General features: G+C 35.6%; 1 long non-coding RNA gene across 2 annotated transcripts in view; it reads left to right on the top strand.

Annotated features, from left to right (window-relative positions):
- LOC142837382 (uncharacterized) overlaps window positions 1–22,396 on the top strand; it is a 42,581-nt gene that overhangs the window by 4,674 nt on the left and 15,511 nt on the right. The window contains exons 2-6 of one of the 2 annotated variants that reach the window (XR_012908264.1): window positions 7,624–7,800; window positions 10,443–10,537; window positions 12,175–12,224; window positions 12,550–12,632; window positions 15,627–15,793. This is a non-coding gene — a long non-coding RNA (uncharacterized LOC142837382). Of the gene's footprint in view, window positions 1–7,623; window positions 7,801–7,894; window positions 8,043–10,442; window positions 10,538–12,174; window positions 12,225–12,549; window positions 12,633–15,626; window positions 15,794–22,396 lie in introns of those variants that run through there. The other variant, XR_012908263.1, reaches the window with a different exon arrangement.

Raw genomic sequence — 22,396 nt, 5'->3', positions numbered from 1 at the left:
TTACAGTCAAAGGAGAAATCCAATCTCATTTCTTCTAGTTCCAATAAACATCTACATGAAACCAGTATTTGTTTAATATAAAAGAATATTTGCCCCAATGCAATTTCAAAAAAATGGAACTAAATGCATTATGCTTGTAGCTTATGCAGTGTCAAAAATCCTAGCAGGCCTAATGGCAGGACAAATTTTCAGAGTGGCTTGCCATGAAATAGATGTAACAATAGATGGCGTGAAACTGGTGGACATACAACGTCCTTAAATAAAATCTCTTTTTAATATATATATCAGTTTTAATGGTGCTCATGGGATTTAGAGAAAACTTCTAATATTTTGAATCCTGTTGTTTTTTAAAATAAATAATTATAAATTATTATTTAAAGGATAATTATGTATATTGCTTGCATGCAAGGAACAAAAATATGAAGGGTGCTTCATGCAAATGTATATGTCCAAATACCTATGAACATTAAAACAAACAGACACAAATGTTAACAATTTAAATATATCTATTTTTTTAATCAATTAAACTGAATTCATTTCTTTATCACTAAGACATTGTGAGCTACTATATTACTCTTGGGTCTACATGAGAGAAGGTTTAAAATCTACATTTATTTCTACAGTCTCCCCAATTCCTCGTATAGCCCTCTAATGAACTTAAATATATTGTGTATTATAATTAAACTACATGAAAAATTATAATTTCATTTTTATTTGTATATAACTCATAATATCATATTATATGTAACATTTTTATTATAATTTGACTGCATAAAAACCACACCTAAAATCATAGAACAAAATCACAAAGATTGAGAAGCCAGATACATTGGCAGCACAGATTCACAATCAAAAAATCCTCAGAGAGGAAGGAAGGCTCCCATGAATATAGGTAGATTCAAGGGAAAAGCATCTGCCAGCTGACTCAAAATTTTACATTCTGCCAGTTTAGTTGGCTGTTAATTGGAGGCAAAATGCAGGGTAAATTACATTTTATCCTCTGTTCCCGTCCCAATTGCTCTGCTTCTTTTCACAGAACAAGGTAAGGAGAGAGACACAGATGACTCATCAGCTCTGGATGAGATCATCAAGATGAATGCAGTCCTGTGCTTTCCGGTCCTTGTTATGAGATCTCTCTTCTTATTGGTTCCTACATGGCATAAAACGGACTGCACTGAGGAATTTTGCCAGTGGGGCTTTGACTAAAGTCCTGCTCAAAGCTGGACTTTAGTCAAAGCCTCACTGTAAAAAACATCAGAGAAGAAAATGTGTCTCCGACACCTGCAGTATACAGTAGCATAGGAAAAGCAGGGAATTTATGAGAGTCACCTGATTCTGTTTGCAGTGCAGGAAATGAGCTCGAGTCTGAAGCCACTGATTCAGCCGCAAAATCTGCGATTCCAAGGTTAGCTTTTGATTATTTATTTTCTGAAATAATGATTTTCATAGAAAGTCTATACATGACAATCATGAAATGTACTGATCTTATGTGCCATTGGTAACCTCAGTAAGAAAATAGCTATGTTGGCAAATAGCCTCCGGCACCTGGGAATCTAAAAATTTCAAGTGTAAGATTCCGCAATAAGTGTTTCGTGACTCTGACACGGCATTTCTGAATGTGATACCAGTAAGCTGCAATCGGCAGCACAGAATCACAATCAGCCGGCAGCAGGGAGAAATAGAAATTTCAGGTAGATAGGCAGGATACAGACCCAAGAATTCAGATACGTGATCACCTCCTACTTCCCTCATAATGATTTCCCTTTTGATAATGCGATTCTGGTCCTAAGTAAACTACATTATTTCCTGCCATCTACTCTCATTTTTATATTTTTCTGCCGGAGCAAACATAGAGAAGGGAAGGAGAAATGAGTCAGCAGCTCTGATGCAGATCTCCAAGGTTACCACAGGCTTTGTTCCTATTGGTGGAATTGAGATCATTCTCGTCACTGCTCCCGGGAAAATTTGAATGCACAGACTCCTTCAGAGGAATCCGAGGCAAGGAAAGCTAATAATACTGTCAGCATAGCGAATCCTTCCTATTCAGGCTCTGGCTATTTGCCAGCTCTCAGCTGCAAATATTTATATCTGAAATCCGAATGTACATTTCCCAGACACAGCAGACTGCTCCTATATGACAAAAAACCCAGGGTAATTAGCAGTCAGGTACTGGTATATTCCAGTATTACTGTTTGGAGTCACCTGTTATGATCTGTGCATCATGTCCATCCCTGCTTCTGAAACCTCTCCTTCTCTTTAAAGTTGTGGCACCATTATCTCTGTCTTGAACACTGCAGCATCGGCAAAGAAATAATTCCCTTAATGTTTTAGTATATGACAGTGTCAACGGGAGTCATGCCCTTTCCTCTTTTCTCTGAATTTCATTTTGAAAATTGGTATGACATTGCTGTTTTTTTTCTCATGAAAACAGAATCATGGATAATATTATGCAGTACATATGAAAGTACTACCCTACCTGTCACCAAAGCCTCTGAATTATAATATGGTATATAAGAGTAAACCTACTTCTTATCATCCTTTTTCTTTTAAGGTTCTCACAATCTCAAATTTGCTGTTTTCATTGACATAGTCTTTGTGTATTTCCATATAAATACTCTTGTACATGATATTTTCTCACTTTTTGCCCATTCCCAATTAGGAAATCAGACTGCATGTGCTTTTTGGAAATCCAGTGTTTATTGGTGATGGCAACGAGGTATTACATACTTCCCTTAAAAATCATTAACACAATAGATATCTTTGTTATTGTGTGTCTTGTTTTATATGCTTTAAAACTTCCGAACTTATCTTGTTCATCTCAGTTCATCTCAGATTCTAAATGTGTATATCTGCTAGTAATGTTGAGACTGGAAAACATCGGTACTTTGGAATCAAGAGGCTCCATTTCAATCTGTAATAATATTTCTGCCATCTTTAAAATATACATATATGAAATTTGTGATTGTGTTATCACTTACAATATAAAGTAGGCTCAATTGTTGCAAATGGCAAATTGTTTTTTCTTTCATTTATATATCTACAGTTCTAAAATATCAAATAGTAGAAATTTGGACATGTCTGTGCAAATGTAACCAGTAATACCCTCTGAAGATAAATTTTGACAAATAATGACATTTGAATTAGCAGAAGAAATCATGCATTTTACCTTGGTATTTTGTAGTCCTGTTATTTGTGGGTTTGACCATAACATATTAGGAAGATTATTAGAAATTATAGCTATATTAATGGTTTAAGAGACTGACAATCAGATCCTAACAGTGAAAAATATTGATTAAATAACTTATTTTTAAGATAAAGACTAAAACTTTATTTTATTAATTTTTTGTAGATTTGTATGGGAGTCTCCTGAATGTTGTTCTTCTTTGATATATGTGTGGATTATATAAAAATCATAAACATACTTTAGTCATTCTATGTTTTTAGTTTGGGAGTCAGACAAAAATTGTTGAATTTGTAAGAATGCCAATAATATAATCAGAATAAAGAAAGTATTAGAGTAGTTAGTTACATATAAAAATATTAGTGTGTACTCTAAATAATAACCCTCACGTTATTCTCTGCTTTTATGTTCAAAAAATTCACAGACTCATAAATGCTCTGTCCTTTATATAATTTGAAATATTAACTACTGGATCAATTTCTAATACATACAGGAGAAAAAAACTGTTATACAAACATTATCTTGTTTTTCTCAGGACATTAAGCATATGCAGTGAATACAAAAGATCTGAGACTTACTTGCCTGTTTTCATACCACGTGTGGCAAATTTCAAGTCTGTGGCATCTTATTATAGTAACACATGCAGATAGTAATTTATTGGTATTTATGTATATGTACACTTGTATTATTGAATTTAAACTATATAAATTTGCTAATGTAATTGTTTCATTACAAAAACCAGTGAATGTTCTACTGTATTATGAGGAACAGTATGAATTCAAAATATTATCAGAATGTCTTATATTATTTACAGAAATGATGAAAGGGGAAAGATAGATTTTCTCAGGTATGCTAGCTTTGAAATGATGCCTATGTACTAGAAGAATGCCCATACCAAAATACACACACACACACACACACACACACACACACACACATTTCCCCTGAAGTCAGATGTCACTGAAAAGAGAGAACAGACAAATGACCTGAGGCAGGAGTACTCATATTGGTGAAAATTCTCTCTCTCTATAAACTATAAACCAGGCACAGAAGTAGTAGCAAAAACAGCAATAAGATTAAGAATTACATATTATACCGAACATGTGCTTTATCTTTTCAATATCTTTTTGAAGAATTCTACAATATTATCTAGAGGATTTTGAGCCCAAGAACGACCCAAGTTACTGGCAGCCAAATATGTGTATGCTGTTGTAATATCATAAGTGATTGATTATGAGGATTAAACTTAACAGTAGAATTAATATATAAATACAATTAACATTAATAAAAATTAATTCCAGTTGTAAAATTAATTCTTCCAACAAAAATGCATGTGGTAGTGGTACACAACCAGTAACATTACTACTTACAAATAAGTGAAATTTATAAGTAGAAGCAGATACTTGTGTTGCAATAAATGAGCCATTTAAAAGCTGAACAGGTTTAAGGTATCCACAATCTTCTGAATGGCAGTAGCATCTATGAGTAAGGAATGTGATTATCACTGATTCCTCCATGTACCCATAACAGGAGATGTCTTCCAGTTATCATTTTGTTCTTGACTCAATTCAACCTGGTAACATTAAGCAAATCACAAGTGATAATATTCCATTCAGAACAAGTGTTAATAAATTGACAATATGGGCACGAATGGATCTATTTATTTTAAATTATTTTGCCAAATTTGCCAAAACAAGTCATCCAAATAAATGGCTGATATTTTAAAGCATAATATGTAAAATATAGTCATACAGGATATAATAATTCATTATGAATTATAATAAATGTACCAGGTCTGATTAATTTACCATGCTGAAAGCCTTTGAAGATGAGTATGAGATCTGCAAATTTTAATTCCAGGTTGTAACCAATGATGTAATCCCACTTATAAACAAACACCATTTCCAAAGCTTATTGGCTTTCTATCATCCATATAAGTAAAATTATAAGAGGTCCCATCAAAATTATTCAGATAAGTCAAGTCATTCCTAGGAGGAGAGAGGATACTTACAGTGATATACACTAAAACATCAGTATCTCCCAAAAAGACAGGCTTAAACATAGGTGTACAAGAGTCATAAGCACAATAATTTACAGCTGATCCCTGAACAAAAGAGACAATTAACAGAGCACATACGGCCAGAAAAAATATTCAGCTGTAACTGGTCTTTTGGACTGCTGGACAATAATCTGACCATAGAGCACAAGAGATTTCACCTAACCCCAAGTTGGTGATCGTGGTGAAGATCAGTATTGGTGAGGTCACTTCCATGAGTATAATTTTACCATGGCCAATATTGGAATTTCTTTTTCAGGAGTCATAATTGTCACTCATCCTGAACAAACAATACCATACCCTCTCCCTTTCTCCATTAGAAATGAATGCTGCCATTTAGTATGTATGCCAATTTTTCTGCTAGTTCAAAATTTGGAGTATGATCAAAATATTTCTCTACTCTAATTAGAATATCCCTTCAGGGCAAATTTAAGAAATTTAATATGTATTAATGTAAAGTTGCAATTATTCTTCCAAATATTTCACATTTATTCCTTACCAAAATCTTCCTTTTTAAAATTTCAATTTGCTGTTTTAAAATATAATGGACTTGAAAGGATGATTAATTTATCAAAATGGAATTTTTTCTTTTCATTAAAATATTCCACCTCATTTCCTCCTCCCATTTCCATTCCCTTCCTTCCACCCCCTTCACCCACCCTTTCCAGTCCAAAGAGCAGTCAGAGTTCCATGCCTTGTGGGAAGTCCAACGTCGTCCTCCCTCCATCACGGTCTAGGTAGGTGAGCATCCAAATAAAGTAGGCTCCCACAAAGCCAGGACATGCAGTAGAATCAAAACCCAGTGCCATCGTCCTTGGCTTCTCAGTCAGCTCTCATTTCAGCCACATTCACAGAGTCTTGTTTGACCACATGCTCCATCAGTCCCAGTCCAACTGGCCTTGTTGAACTCCTATTAGATCAGCCCCACAGTCTCAGTGGATGGGTGCACCGCTCGTGGGCCTGACTTCCTTGCTCATGTTCTCCCTCCTTCTGCTCCTCATTTGGACCTTGGGATCTCAGTCCAAGTCCTCCAAGTGGGTCTCTGTCTCTATCTCCATCCTTTTCCAGATAAGGTTCTAAGGTGATATGCAAGATATTCATCAATGTGTCTAGAGGATAAATCCAGTTCAGGCACCCTCTACTCTGCTGTCCAAGGAAAAGTATGATTATTATATCAAAATGGAATTTTATCTTAAACATGTAGATGATTAGCATTAGTATGTGAATGTACACTGTCATCTTTAACAAAGGAAAAGGCTGCCAATGATCCCTTAGAGCATTTCCAAATTTTCAAATGTCAGATCTTCAGACATTTTGCATGTGATTATAGGTTATAACCTATTCAAAAAGGCCTTTTAAATATGCTCTTTAACTAATTTTACTTTTGTCTTAACTTCTTTGATAAGAAACTGATTTTCCAAAATCCAAAACATTTTAAATATTTTAAATTTTTATTTTAATTTACAAATTATAATAAATGGTGGCTATAGTTTCAGCAGCCAATTGCAGTTTTTTTTCAGATGGAATATCTTTTCATACTTTTATAACTATTAATATTTCCTGTTTCCTGAAACTGATAGCATAGCTCATTATAACACACCTTGGCATTTTTATATGCTTGGCCTTTTCAGAAGTTATTTCCTTGCTTCTTCTCCAATTACAGTTCTTTCTATTGCTTGTTTTAGTCGAACTAGGAATTTAATGTTAGGCTCATTATATTTCTGGATACCTTTAATCCACGAACCATTGTTCTCTCCCATGGAGCGAAGATGCTCCCATGCTTCCATGCCTATTTCTCTCAGTTATTCGTGTATTTCAACAGGGGTGTAAGTCTGCTGATTAGGGTTATCATAAGCTCCACTTACCTGTTAACATAGAAAAAAATAAATTCCCTTAGCAGAGGATTGTTGCTGACTGCATCAATTTGATCATTCTCATATTTAAAAACCCATATATGCCATAGCAAATATTTAGTCTTTTTTATGCATTATGTCCAACTTATCTTTTAATAATACTTTCTCTTCTATCCCAATAATATTGCCCACTACAAAATCATAATACCTCTATAACAAAAAACTATTAATTCTAGTAAAAAAGACAGTTATAGGAACAGTTCTTGATAAATGCTTAACAGTAATCTTTGAGAGCCTCTCTGACACTCTATCATTTTTTCTCATCTATAAAACATCTTTAATATACTCAAAAAACATTAACTTTCAATTTTAGTATTTACCCCTCGTGCCTTGAATGCATGTCTCATTTCATGCTAAGTAATTGTTTGTCCTGTGATCACTGTTCTGCTTTCAGAGGTTTAGAAGACACAGCAGGTTCCCATATTTTTCTTCCTCTTAATTATACTTCACTTTATATGGGCCTCTCTGAACAGCTTCTTCACTGAATCTCCCGTGTTCCAGACACACTTTGGGCACCACTCTACCCTGGCCCACCTGAAAGTCAACAGAGTCCCTCGAGGGGAAATGAGAATAGATGGGACAAGAGATACCGGAGATGGAGACAAGACAGGATTCTCATCAAGACTTGTTTATTCAAGAGAATAATCCAGGTAAATATAGGGTAAGGAAAAGGAGCAAATTCTCCTTGTGTACATGGGTAACTAGGCAACTTACTAGACAAGCTAACTATGTTCTAATGGTCAGGCATAAAGTCCCTAACTGCAACATGAAGAAAAGTCAGAATGTTCAAACCATGGGAACAATGGAGCAATAAATCTGTGCAGAGTTAGTATGTGAGAGATCAGAACAGCATGAGGAGCCAAACACAACAGGATGTGCAAAACTGAATCAGGGAGCAGTAAGTATCCCACAAAAATTATTATATTTTATTGTGTAGATATGGTTTATACACCAGTATTCCATACTGAATACACACTGTTGTGATTTTATAGAACTGATTTAGCATTGACTTTTCTAATGCAAAGGCGTATCAATATTACTGTACAGTAGAAAATAATTCGTTTTTCTTAGCCTCCAACATTTGTTAGTGGTTTTCTCCTAATTGTGTTAATTGTAGAGAGTTTTCCATCTTTTTGACATTTCATAGAGGGATGTCATTATGCTAAGCATTTTTCATTCTTTCTTTGCATTCATTTAATTTTACTGGGCATTTAAGATTTCTATACGTTTACCCTTTAATACCCCAATTTTATCTTTTTATTTTTCTGGAAGTTAGAATCAATGTTTCCTGTGGGTCTAGGGATAAATATTTATGATAGTTTTGGAAAATTAATTCTTTCAGAAATGTTGCAGAAAAAGTTTATGATTCTCTTACCACTATCACCCTAACAATATGGAATAGGATTGATTTTTGCATTTGGCAAATTATTCCTTTTGTCAATTATATATTTGCATATCTAAGAAAAGCTATGAGTGAAAATTTAGACATGTCTATACATATGAAACAAGTAATAACCACTGAAGAGCTAAATTTTGTCAGTTTATGACATTTGAAGTAGCTGGAAAATCACACATTTTACCTCAATATCTTGTACTGTTGTTAGTTGCGGTTTTGACATTAACATTTTAGGATGATTATAGAAATTATAGCTCTATTCATGGTTTAAGAGACTGATCTCAGATCCTAATACTGTAAACAACTATTTAAATACCTTATTTTTAAGATAAACAGTAAAACTTAATTTTATTTATTTCTAAGTGTTATTGTATGGGAGAGTTCTGAATATTGCTCTTATTTGATGTATTGTGGAGTATATAAAAACAGCAGATACTGTAGTGATCCGATGGTTTTAGTTAAGGAGGCAGGCAACAATTGCAGAATCTGTACCAATGCAAAAATACAATCAGAGGGAAGAAAGAAATAGAGTAGTTATTTACATATAAAACATCAAAGTCTACTTTAAATAATAACCCTTATGTTATTTTCTGCTTTTATGTTTGAAAATTAACAGACTTATATAGGGATCTGTTCATGAACTGGTAATTTGAAATATGAACAACTGGATCTGTTTATAATATATACATGTGAAAAACCAGTATACTACCATTATCATGTTGTCCCAGGACATGGAGCATGAACGAAGAAATCTCTAAGATTTACTTGCGTGATTTCATACCACATATGGCACAGTTCAAGGCTGTTGCATGCTGTTATACTAGCACATACAAATGGTAATTGATTGGTAATTATTTATATGTACACTTTTATTATTGAATTTTCATTGTGTAAGTTTTTATATTTAATTGCTTCATTAGAAAATCTAGAGAATGTTCTACTGCATTCTGAGGAACTTTATTAATGAAAAATATTAACAGAATGGCTTAAATTATTTATAGAAATGATAAATTGGAATGATAGATTTTCTCATGTATGCTAGCTGTGAAATGATGCCCATGTGCTAGAAGAATGCCCCATATCAACACACACACACACACACACACACACACACACACACACACACACACACACACACATTTTCCCTGAAGTCAGATGTCACTGAAAAGAGAGAACAGATAAATGACCTGAGGCTAGAGTACTGATATTGGTGATTAAAGGGAAAATCTTTAGGACATATTGCATTGAATTTTATAAAAAATTAAATGTTCATATAAAAGTATCTGAAAACATTTCACCATTTTAATTAAGATTATTACTCTAAAATCAATGTCAATACATATACACATATGTTAAACACTAATATAAGCATGCAGACAATTGTGAAATTTTAAAATAATACGCATATTGTTTTTCCAAATGAAAACATCAAATTGTTGCTAAATTATCATGACATTTTTAGATAGAATTTTGTAATTTTTGCATGTTCAGACTGGGTTTTAAAATAACATTTCTATTTAGAAAATATCCTCATTATTACATAATTTTTATGTAAAATACAAACATATTGGTTTAGGAGGGCCTTCTGTTTACAGGTTACTTTCATTGGTTAATGAATAAAAAAACTGCCTAAGCCTTTTGATAGGGCAGAACATAGGTAGTCAGGGGAAAGAGAACTGAATGCAGCAAGAAAAAAAGCAGAGGAAAGAGCTGCCATGGATCCATCAGAGTCAGACATGCTGAATCTTTCCCAGTAAGCCACTGCCATGTAGCAATATGCAGATTGATAGAAATGGATTAAATCAAGATATGAGAGTTAGATGATAATGGCTAGAGCAAATAAGTTACGAAGTATTTTAATTAGTATAATTTTTGTTTTGTTATTTTGGGGCTAAGTGAGCAGGATGGCTGGGAGGAGCAAACAGCCTTTCCCTGGAACAACTGGCATCAACGTGATCAACAAAATCAATAAAATATATGAACTACAAAAGGTATGAATAAATACAACTGCTTATTAAAATTATTTATTTGCAAATATAAATGCATACATATAAACTCACACTTTATACACATTGTGGCAATATATGTATCCATTATCATCAGAGTTCCAAAACACAATTTCAGCAATCTCAATCCATTACTACTTGGTGAGCACTAGCAGCTCCAATATCACCTAGTCTGGTTATCTTCTGGTCAATCCACTACACCAAACTTTCATTAAGCTATTGTGGTTCATTTTCTTCCTGTAATACACACACACACACACACACACAAATACACATACATGAGCTCACATGCACTTGACCCTATATTATAGCATGGTTTTGTCCTTTCCATAATCCATTGCAATGGTCTTTTCATTTGCTTTACACCAAAGTCTCTTCTACACCATCATGCCAAAATCTGTGCATGGTATAATGCTTGTGGGAATTCACCTTTAGAAAATTTAGAATAAAACGTAGATGATGCAGTGAATTATGTCGTGACTGAAGGATAACTCACATTTATTTATTTATTTATTTATTTATTTATTTGTTTGTTTGTTTGTTTGTTTATTTATTTGAATTATGTATTCAAGAAGCCAGGGAGAATGCTCACCCGAGTCAACACTTGACCTGCAGCATCAATATAACTCACATTTATTTATGTATTTATTGAAATTGTGTACTCAAGAAGCCCAGGAGAATGATCACCTGAGTCAACATTTGATCTGCAGCTTTAATATAAAACCTGGGATAATTGGGAGAAGTGTCCCAATTATCCAACTGCATAGCTCAAGATTTTCAGTAGACAAGTTTAAAATAGGCACAGTGAATGTCATTTCTGACATTTCTTCAAAGTTTTCGAACTATTGATCCCAATTTCTAATTATTTAGTTTTAATTTCTTTAGGATGATATATATGTCCTGATTGGGAAAGGTGGTTGCTTTTGTATTTTCGGTGGGAAATGAACTACACATAAGGGAAAGGTTCTGCTTAAGCTATCTAAGGATTGCAAGCAAATCCTTCATTTTTCATGGACATACAAGATCCGTAATGGATAATGTAAACTTGTTGAAAATATTTAGAATATTTTGTATTGCATGAACTACACATATATTGCATAATATTACACTGTTTGCCATTACCTAAGGCAACACTTATCAATGATATCTCCCAGTTTGGTCCTTTATTTGGCCAATGGAACACTAGGTGATAATCTTTGAAAATATTTTGGAACCAAAGGCATGGTAAAAATCAATCTATTAATTCTAAAACATTTTATAGGTACCATTTGGTCCATACCTTAATGAGAAGGTAATCCAGTCTAGTCTCTAAAGCTCAACCTAGGTGCACGGTCTTATTAACTATTTATAATTCTTGTATCAGTTTCCATTTTACAGATTTCTATGCTGTGAGTAAACATATTTACGTGTTAACTCCTGAAAAGCAGCAGCCATAATTAGTCCTTGGGAGTATGAGGTTAAAATTCCTCAACAATTTTGAAAGTGATCAGAAACGGCAACTTTCTTTCTGAAAGATGTCAATGTAAGCTGATATATTACATTAGTACTCTTGTAGGATAGCTGTTTAATAATCAAAAATCAAAATACTGGATTGTTAATATTCTTATTAATGGCTGCATCAGCATGGAAACAGAATCCTGGAACAACTCAACAGGTTCCTGTATTATTTAACGTAAGTCCATTTTCTGCTCTCCGGAAGAAAGAAATTTATTCCAAGAACTGCTTGGGCCATATTACTCACAGCTGTGGACTGACTTTGTTCAGAAAACTCAGTTTTCCTCGTCAGGTAGCCTTTTCCGGTCAGGCAAGCTTTGGCCATCTACTTCCAGTCCCTGGAGTATGGCTTCTAAATCCATATACTATAGCAGCATGTTTTGTAAAAGGAGAAAGTTGGTCACACTGAGCTTAAGTTGCTTTTAATACTTTGCCTTGTTTTAATGGTTTCAGAACTCGTTGTCTGAGTAGAGTTCCCTGATCATCTCATTGCTTTATTCTAGAAATACTGGAAATCCCTGAGCATCTTCACATTGGCTCACTCCTTCTCTGGAAACTAGCTTGTAGGAAAAATGCACAAAAAAAGGTGGGTGTTTGCTGCTCCAGGAGATCTCTGCACCGTAGATAGGTCTAAACCAGCCACTATGTTAGAAGTGTAATGCTTTTATGACAGAAGATTTTCAGAGACTTCAACTTCTGTGAAATTTAAATTACTAAGTCTCTCAGGCCTTTTAGCTCCTGTTCTAGCTTTCCACCATCTTTGACTCTCAGAATTCCTAGTCAGAAGTGATTGATTTTAAAGATCCTCACTATGGTATTTGTGGCTTCTTCTACAGCTTACTAGGCTCAGACTGATTGTATCACAGTCCCATATATACTTCTTAATCTATCAGCTCCTCTGTCTGCAGAGAGTCTTCTCTCACTTCTAACGATTTCAGGGGAGCCATCTCTGATGTTCAGGGTAGAAAGCATAACTCTCCCTTTTAAGCACCGACAAATGAAGTAATTTGTGCTGCCAGAAGCAGGCATGTTTCACTGTTGAGAAAATTGTAAGTTCTTAAATCTTTTAAATGTTATGTTCTTTAGGTCTTTGAAGTGTTGAAGATTATCTATTTAAATGAACTATATCTATTCATATCTAGAAAAACTAAATAATGTTACTAAGATTTTAATTATTATTAATGACTATCTATTAATCTTCTTAACTATACATGATATTTAAATGATCTGCTAAGACAAAACCTTAAGCAAGAGCAGAAATACATATACCAAAATCAACCTTATATGTTTATCAGTAAACTAAGATCAAATCCAATGTAAATGGTTCCTTTCTATATATATTATCCCAACTTAAATAAAGATCAATATATATGATTATTTGGAAATTTGCATGTAGTTTTCTCCAAAATGCTTCCTATGCTTGTTGGGAAACTTTTTATAGGGTTTTTGGAGGTCTTCTGGGAGCTCTTGCTCCTTCAAATAACGTAGGCCTGGAAACAATCCACAGGTTCTCATCTTCTGTGGAAAAAAATCAGGACATCTTTTCAAAAATAACATATCCACCATGTGGAGATGGTGCAACCTTTAATCCCAGCACTTGGGACTCAAGAGTCGGAGGCAGGAGTGTCTCCGTTAGTTTTAGTCCGGCCTGCTATACAGAGCTAGTTCCAGGACAGGCTGCAAAGCAACAAAGAAACCATGTCTTGAAAAACCTAAAAACTAATAGAATATCTTTAGATACAAATTTTTATGCATTGATAATATATGTTTTCATAAACCATAGGAGCCCTTGAATCAAATGTCCATCTGCCATCCCTGTAACAGTCAATTATTTTTTTTTAATTTAATTATTTTCTTTTGTTATTTTCCAACATGACTGCAGCCTCTACTCTGCCTCTTATTCCACCCCTACATTTGGACAACCTCTTACTCTGTTTCTCCACTGTATTCTCACAGTACGAAGGAGGTTTCTCATGGACACCAGGAAAGCTTGGCATAACAGATTGCCATAACACCAGGCAAGCTAAAAATATAACAAAATATAAATATCAATAAAATATCAATAAAAATATAAGTCACCTATATTTATGCAGAAAAATACAATCCTACATGAGCAACAGTTTTCAAAGTATCAGCCAAAGCCACAGGGACAAATCATTCTCTCACTGTCAGGTGTCCCACTAATAGTTCAAGCATCACAACAGTGACAAATAAGCAGAGGAACTAGGTGGGTGTCATGAAGGCACAGTGGTTGTTGGTATATCACACAGTAATTTCTGAAAGTCATTCAAATTTGTGATCTTTCTCTTTTAATTTCTAATTTCTGAGGCTTAATTTCTTTTGAATAAGCATATATCGCCAAATATTCAAAAGATGGCTGTCTTTGTACTACTTACACTGGGGAAATAACTAACTCTAAAAGTACAGGATTCTGTTGAAGCTGACAACATATTAGAAAAAAACTTACTTCATTTATATGGACAAGCTAGTCATCATCATTAAAGCATAATATAAAACTGTGGAAATTGAAATGTAAGATTTTATGTAGCCTGAGCCACAGATTTCTGCCTTAATATAAAACTTTTTGTCATACCCTGAGGCAAGATGTTCTAATTCTATTGTCTAATTTGATATTTGAAATTAACTGATGAAACACTAACTGCAAATTTTTGACAATTTTAGTAAGCCCAGGGAACGGTATAAAAAGAATCTTTTAAATATAGTACAACATTATGGGTATATTTTGTTAGGGAAAAAACAAAAGGCAATGCAAGGTGTAAAGCTCCCATTAACTCTCATTAATGGTTTTTAAGTCTTATATCAATCTCCAATTTTTGGATTTATTTTTCAGGAGAAACATCTTTAACTGTTTTTTTTTTCTCCTGTAAAACAGAAGTCATAGCTAGGCACTGGCTATACGAGTGTCCAATATCTGAGGATATTCAAATAAAATCAGAAATATTACTCTCATTTCTAAATGGTCTCAAAGCAGACTTAAATACTATAATAGTATTGTTGTAGGCTAGCTTTACCTCTCAAGTATCCAGTTTCGCTGTCTCCAATTTATCTGTTTGGTTACTGCAGCATTCTGAAACAATTCATCAGGTCTCTGAATTAATTGACATTAGTCTTCAATCTGCTCTTCAGAAGACATAAGTTTTTTCCATGCCTTCTTGTCCTTGAAGTAACTTGGGCATATACTGCTATTAAAAATTTAATTGCTGATTTCTTTTTCTATGAAGTCACTCACCAATAAGCATATGAAAAGAAAAGGGAATTTGTTGGGTCAGATTTCTCTGATCTGTGTCCCAACATTTTTCTCCATGTTTGGTTTTCAACAACAGATAGTCTCTATCTGACAGGCAAGCTTTGTCCAGTTGTTTCCATTTCCCATAGTGTAAGGCTTCTAAAATCCTGTACTCCAGCAGCATTTGCATCAAAGGAGCATTTGGGCCATACTGAGCTCGAGTTGCTTTTAATTCTTTGAGTTGTTTGAATGGGCTCAGGGCAACTAAGTTATTATTTGTCTTGCACTTATCTTTGCTCAATTGCTAATAACATTTGTACTTTCTCTCCTCAGCAGGTACCTTCCCTGAAACTAGCTTGCTTGAGAGATACACAACACAACTGGGTGTTTACACTACTCCAGGTCTCTGCATCATTGCTTGATCTAAACCAGCCCTTGGGTAAGAAGAGGAGTGCTTTTTTGATAAGAGGAGATTTACCGAGTTTCCAACTTCTGTGAAGGTAATATTGCTAAATTCCTCAGGCTTTTTAGATCCTGCTTAATTATTCCACCAGTGTCTTCTTCTCAACATTGCTCACCTGAAGCAAAGGACTTGAAAACTCCCTATTCTTGTTCTTAGCAGTTTCTACCTATCGTTCTCTCTAGGCACAGGCTGATCATAATCAAACAGTACTATAAATGTTTCCTCATCTAACAGCTCTTGTGGTGGATAGGAGTGTCCGTTCTCACTTCTAACCATTGCAGGCAGAACTACATTTTACCGATCATGTACAAATACAAACTCACCCTTATGAGCCCCCACAAATGAAAAGAATACTTTGTGCTAATTACAGGTTATAATTGTCTTGGCACTTCACGTCAATTTTTCTGTGTCCAAGGGACCATGCTTGGGAAATCAAAGGGTAAGTTTCTCAACAAATTCTAAAAATTGCGGTTTTTGAAACTGATCCACCTAAGCTCCTCTAGCTTGTAAATTATCTCCTAGGCATTTGCATAGTCACTTAACTACTAATTTTCGATCATAATACAAATTTATCTACAATTATAATCTCTTATTTTTCAACCCATGTTCACATTTACTTTTTTTTTCCCAAGCACTTACTCTTTACTTTACACCTGTGGCAGTGTCTACCTTCAGGTATTGATCAAGCGATATGTCCCTATTTCATTTTCAATTCTGAGGAGCCATCATTTATTGTCCTGACCTACCCATTGCCATACTTGTGGAAGGGATAAGGATTAAGATAAAAAATTGACAAGAAAAACTATATAGATATTAAGGACACACAGTGAATACTGTTATATATCTCAAGTTCATTATTCAAAGTTCATATATATCTCACTCCAAAAATGATTTAGGAGGCAAGACTTCCTGCCATGATATAAAGAACAAACAAAGTAATATTCTCTCAAAATCACCAAACAGGGAGCAACCACACCCTAAGTCAAAATATCATTATTCTTCTCACAATGTCCTATAACAACACCTTAAGTCAAATCATCCTAGCTTATACCCTTCAAGAAGCAAGTGTAGATCTGAGGAACTGGTGAGTCCCGTGAAGCCACCATGGATTTGTTATATCTCACAATGATTTCTCAAAGTAGTTCAAAGTTTGTCATCTTTCTCTCTTGATTTTTTCTTTCTTATGATTAATTTCTTCTGGATACAGCATATATCCCAAATATTCAAAAGAGAGCTTTTTTTTTTCCACTGGGGAAATTACTAACTCTGAAGGGAAAGGATTAAGCTGAAGTTGACAAGATATTTCAAACAAACTTACTTCCTTTATAAGGACAAACAAGTAATCATCCTTTATTGGATGATATAAACTTGTTGAAATTGATCTCTAATAATTTGTGTAGCCTAAGAAACACACTTCAAGCACAATGTAAATCGTTTTGTCATATCATGAATCAAGATATTCCAATTATATCTTCTAATTGGATTTTTGAATTCACTGATAAAACACTAAATGCAAATCTTTGACAACTTTGAGGAACCCAGGGAAAGAAAAAAAATTTTTTTAAATCTAAGACAATGTTATTGGTATCTTTTGCTGTGGAAGATTGAGAAGGCAAAAAAAAGCAGTATTTACTCTAATTAACTCTTCTTAAATCTTATGTCAATCTCCAATTTCTAGATTACATTGTTAGGGATAACGTCTATAACTATTTTTTTCATGTAAAGGAGAAGTCATAGCTAGGAACTGATTATATAAGAGTCCAATATCTTAAGATATTCTAATGTAATCAGAAATATTACCTTTCATTCTAAATGGTCTCAAAGCAAACTTAATAACTGCAATAATATTGTCATATGTTTGCTATTCATCTCTCAAATGTCCAGCGTCTGTATCTCCCGTTAATATGTTTTTGATTAGTTTGTCATCATAAACAATTCATCAGGTCCTGATTAAATTTATATTGGTCTTCAGTCTGCTATCCACGAGACAAAAGTTTATTCCAGGCATTCTTTTTTTTTTTTTACAATACTGTTTCCTCTATCTAACTCTTTTTTTAAATTTATTTTTAATTAAAAAATTCCACATTCACCTCTCCTCCCATTTCCTTCTCCCTCCCCGCATCCTCTCCCTCTCCAATCCAAAGAGCAGTCCAGGTTCCTGCCCTTTGTGAAGTCCAAGATGCTCTCCCCTCCATCCAGAATTAGGAAGGTGAGCATCCTAACAGACTAGGCTCCCACAAAGCCAGTTCTTACAGTAGGATCAAAACCCATTGCCATTGTCCTTGACTTCTCAGTCAGCCCTCCTTGTCTGCCACTTTCAGAGAGTCCAGTTTGATCACATGCTTCATCAGTCCCAGTCCAGCTGGCCTTGGTGAGCTCCCATTAGATCAGCCCCACCGTCTCAGTGGGTGGGCGCACCCCTAGGGGTCCTGACTTCCTTGCTCATGTTCTAACTCCTTCTGCTCCTCATTTGGACCTTGGGAGCTCAGTCCATTGCTCCAATGTGGGTCTCTGTCTCTAGCTTCATCCTTTGATAAATGAAGGGTCTATGGTGATATAAAAGATACTCATCAATATGGCTATAAGATAGTGCCATTTCAGGCTCCCTCTCCTCAGATGCCCAGGGATCTAGTTGGGGACATCTCCATGGACACCTGGGAACCCCTCTAGAGTCAAGTCTCTTTCCAACCTTAAAATGAGTCCCTTACTTAAGATGTATACTTCCCGCTCCCATACCCACCCTTCCTCTATCCCAACGGTCCCATTCCCCCAAGCTCTCCCCATCCTCCCCTTCTCACTTTTCTCTCCCCATCTCCCCTTACCACCAAGCCACCACCACCCCCAAGATTCCAATTTTTGTATTCCAGGCATTCTTTCCAGTTGAATTAACTTGGGCATATGCTGCTATTTCAAAATTTAATTGCTTATTTCTTTTTCTATGAAGTCCCTCACCGTTAAGCATATGAAAAGAGACAGTAATTTGTTGGGTCAGATATCTCTCCTCTGTGACCCAACAATTTTTCTGTATGTGTGTTTTTCCACAACAGATAGTCTCCATTTGAAGACAAAGTATGTCATGGATGCTTTTAATTCTTTGAGTTGTTCAAATGGGCTTAGGACATCTAAGGTTTTATTTTTCCTGCACATATCTTTGCTCTATTGCTAATAACATTTATGCTATCTCTCCTCAGCTGGTACCTTCTCTGAAACTAGCTTGCTGAATACAACTAAATCTGAGTGTTTGCAGTACTCCAGGAGGTCTCTACACCATTGACTGCTCTAAACCAGCCCTTGTGTAGGAAGAGGAGTGCTTTTTTGATAAGAGGAGATATACAAACTTTCCTAATTCTGTGAAAGTGATATTGCTATATCTCTTAAAATTTTTAGCTCCTGCTTAATTTTTCATCATTCTCTATGTCTCAGCATTCCTCACCAGAAGCAAAGGACTTCAGTGCTCCTTATTCTTTTACTTAGTGCCTTCTTCCTATAGCTCTCAAGGCACAGGATGATCAGAATCACACAGTACTATAAATGTTTCCTAATCTAACAACTCCTATGGTGGAACGCAGTGTCATGTCTCACTTCTGACCATTGCAGGGGAACTACTTTTTACTTATCATGGTGCAAATCCAAACTCTACCTTATAAGTACCCACAAATTAATGGAATACTTTGTGCTGATTCCAGGTTATAATGGTCTTAAATTTACACCTCATTTTTTGTATTTCCAAGATACCATCCTTGGAAAATCAAAGGCAGAGATGCTGTACCAATTCGAAAAATTTCTGTTCTTGAAACTGTTACATATGAGCTGCTCTAGCTTTGAAAATATTTCTAAGTGGATTTTGGGAGCTCAGACCAGTGCTCTGATGTGGGTCTCGGTCACTATTTCTATCTATCGCCTATAGAAGTTTCCATGATGATATTCAAGATAGTAATCAGTCTGACTACGGGACAAAGCCAGTTTAGACACCCTCTCCTCTACTGCCCAGGGTCTTAGCTGGACATACCCAGGAAGACCTGGGAACCCCTCTAGAGCCAAGCCTCTTGCAAATCCCAAATTGGCTCCCTTAATTAAGATATCTTCTTACCTGCTCCCATATCCAATTTTCCTTCATCTCAAACAATCCACTTTTCCAAGCTTTCCACAGCCGTCCTCTTCTGTTTTCTAACATCTTCCCCCACCCCCACCCCCATGCTCCCAACTTTTGCCTGATGATGTCTGCTTCCAGTTTCCTGGAGGATCTATATGTTTTTTCTTTGGGTTCACATCATTACTCAGCTTATCTAGGATTGTGAACTATAGGCTCAATGTCCTTTGATTATCGCTAGAATCCACCAATGAGTGAGTGCATACCATATTAATATTTTTGGTCTGGGTTATCTAACTCAGGATAGTGTTTTCTATTTCCAACCATTTGCATGCCAATTTTAAGATGTCATTTTTTTTTTATTGAGAAAAGGAAAAAAAAAAGTTTCCCCCTCCTCCCAGCCTCCCATTTCCCTCCCACTCCTCCCACCCTTCTCCCCCTCCCTCCACTCCTCTCCCCCTCCCTCTCCAGTCCAAAGAGCAGTCAGGGTTCCCTGCCCTGTGGAAAGTCCAAGGTCCTCCTCCCTCCATCCAGGTCTAGGAAGGTGAACATCCAAACTGGCTAGGCTCCCACAAAGCCAGAACATGAAGTAGGATCAAAACCCTGTGCCATTGTCCTTGGCTTCTCATCATCCCTCATTGTTCACCATGTTCAGAGAGTCCGGTTTTATCCCATGCTTTTTAAGTCATAGTCCAGCTGACCTCGGTGAGCTCCCAATAGATCAGCCCCACTGTCTCAGTGGGTGGGTGCACCCCTCTTGGTCCTGACTTCCTTGCTCATCTTCTCCCTCTTTCTGCTCCTCATTGGGACCTTGGGAGCTCAGTCCAGTGCTCCAGTTTGGGTCTCTGTATCTATCTCCATCCATCACCAGATGAAGGTTCTACGGTGATATGCAAGATATTCGTCAGTATTGCTATAGGATAGGGTCGTTTCATGTTCCCTACATAATGGGATCAAGGGGATTCGAATTGGAAAGGAAGAAGTTAAACTTTTGTTATTTGTAGATGATATCATAGTCTACATAAGCGACCCCCAAAACTCCACCAAAGAACTTTTACAGCTGATAAACAACTTTAGTAATGTGGCAGGATGTCATTGTTTTTTTTTTGTTGTTGTTGTTTGTTTATTTTTTGTTTTCTGTTTTTTTTTTTTTTTTTGGTTTTTTCGAGACAGGGTTTCTGTGTGGCTTTGGAGCCTGTCCTGGAACTAGCTCTGTAGACCAGGCTGGTCTCGAACTCACTGAGATCCGACTGCCTCTGCCTCCAGAGTGCTGGGATTAAAGGCGTGCGCCACCACCGCCCGGCTTAGGATGTCATTGTTTTTTACCGCTGAGTAGTACTCTAATGTGTATATTTTCCACACTTTCTTCATCCATTCTTCCATTGAGGGGCATCTAGGTTGTTTCCAGGTTTTGACTATTACAAATAGTGCTGCTATAAACATAGTAGAGCAAATGCGTTTATAGTATAATTGGGGATACTGGGTATATTCCCACGAGTGGTATTTCTGGAACTGAGGTAGGTTAATTCCCAATTTTCTGAAAAACCGCTACACTGATTTCCAAAGTGGTTGTACAAGTTTGCATCCCCACAAGCAATGGGTGAGTGTTTCTTTTAATTCACATCCTCTCTATCATATGTTAACAATGGTGTTTTTGACTTTAGCCATTCTGACAGGTGGAAGATGGTATGTCAAATTGTTTTATATGCATTTCCAGGATCACTAAGAAAATTGAACACAACCTTAAGTATTTTGGGCCATTTGAATTCTTCTCTTGAGAATTCTCTGTTCAGTTCAGTGCCCCATTTTTTAATTGAGGTGTTTAGAATTTTAATGTTCAGTTTCCTAAGTTATTATATATTTTGAAGATCAGACCTGTGTCTGATGTGGGGTTGGTGAAGATCTTCTCCCATTCAGTAGTTTTCCTTTTTGTCTTAATGACTGTGCCCTTTGCTTTACAAAAGATACTCAGTTTGTATAATTTTGGCTTCATTGTTAAAAATCAGGAGTTCATAGGTTTGTTGATTAATATCCGGGTTTTGATTCTATTCCATTAGTCACTGTCTCTGTTTCTATTTAAATACCAACCTGTTTTCATTACTTTAGGTCTGTGATAGAGTTTGATGTCAGGGATGCTAATGCCACTGGAAGTTCCTTTATTGTATAGCATTGTTTTAACTATCATGTTTTGAATCCATGAGCATGGGAGATCCTTCCATTTCCTGGTATCCTCATCAATTTCTTTCTTCAAAGCTTTAAAGTCCTTCTCAAATGGATCTTTTACATCCTTGGTTAATGTTACCCCAAGACTCTTTTTGCTATTTGTGGCTATGGTGAAAGGTGATGTTTCTCTGTTTTCCCTCACTGCTTCTTTATCCTTTGTGTATAGTAAGGTCACTGATTTTTTTTTACATTGATCTTGTATAATGCCACATCACTGAAGGTATTTTTTGCTGTAGTATTTCTCTGGTATAGTTTTTTTGGGGGGTCACTTATGTGCACTATCATATCATCTGCAAGTAACAAAAGTTTGACCTATTTTCCAATTTG

The sequence above is a fragment of the Microtus pennsylvanicus genome, chromosome 18 (genome assembly GCF_037038515.1).
Source record: "Microtus pennsylvanicus isolate mMicPen1 chromosome 18, mMicPen1.hap1, whole genome shotgun sequence".
In the NCBI taxonomy this organism is placed as follows: Eukaryota; Metazoa; Chordata; class Mammalia; order Rodentia; family Cricetidae; genus Microtus; species Microtus pennsylvanicus.
This window is presented reverse-complemented; position numbering and strand designations above follow the sequence as displayed.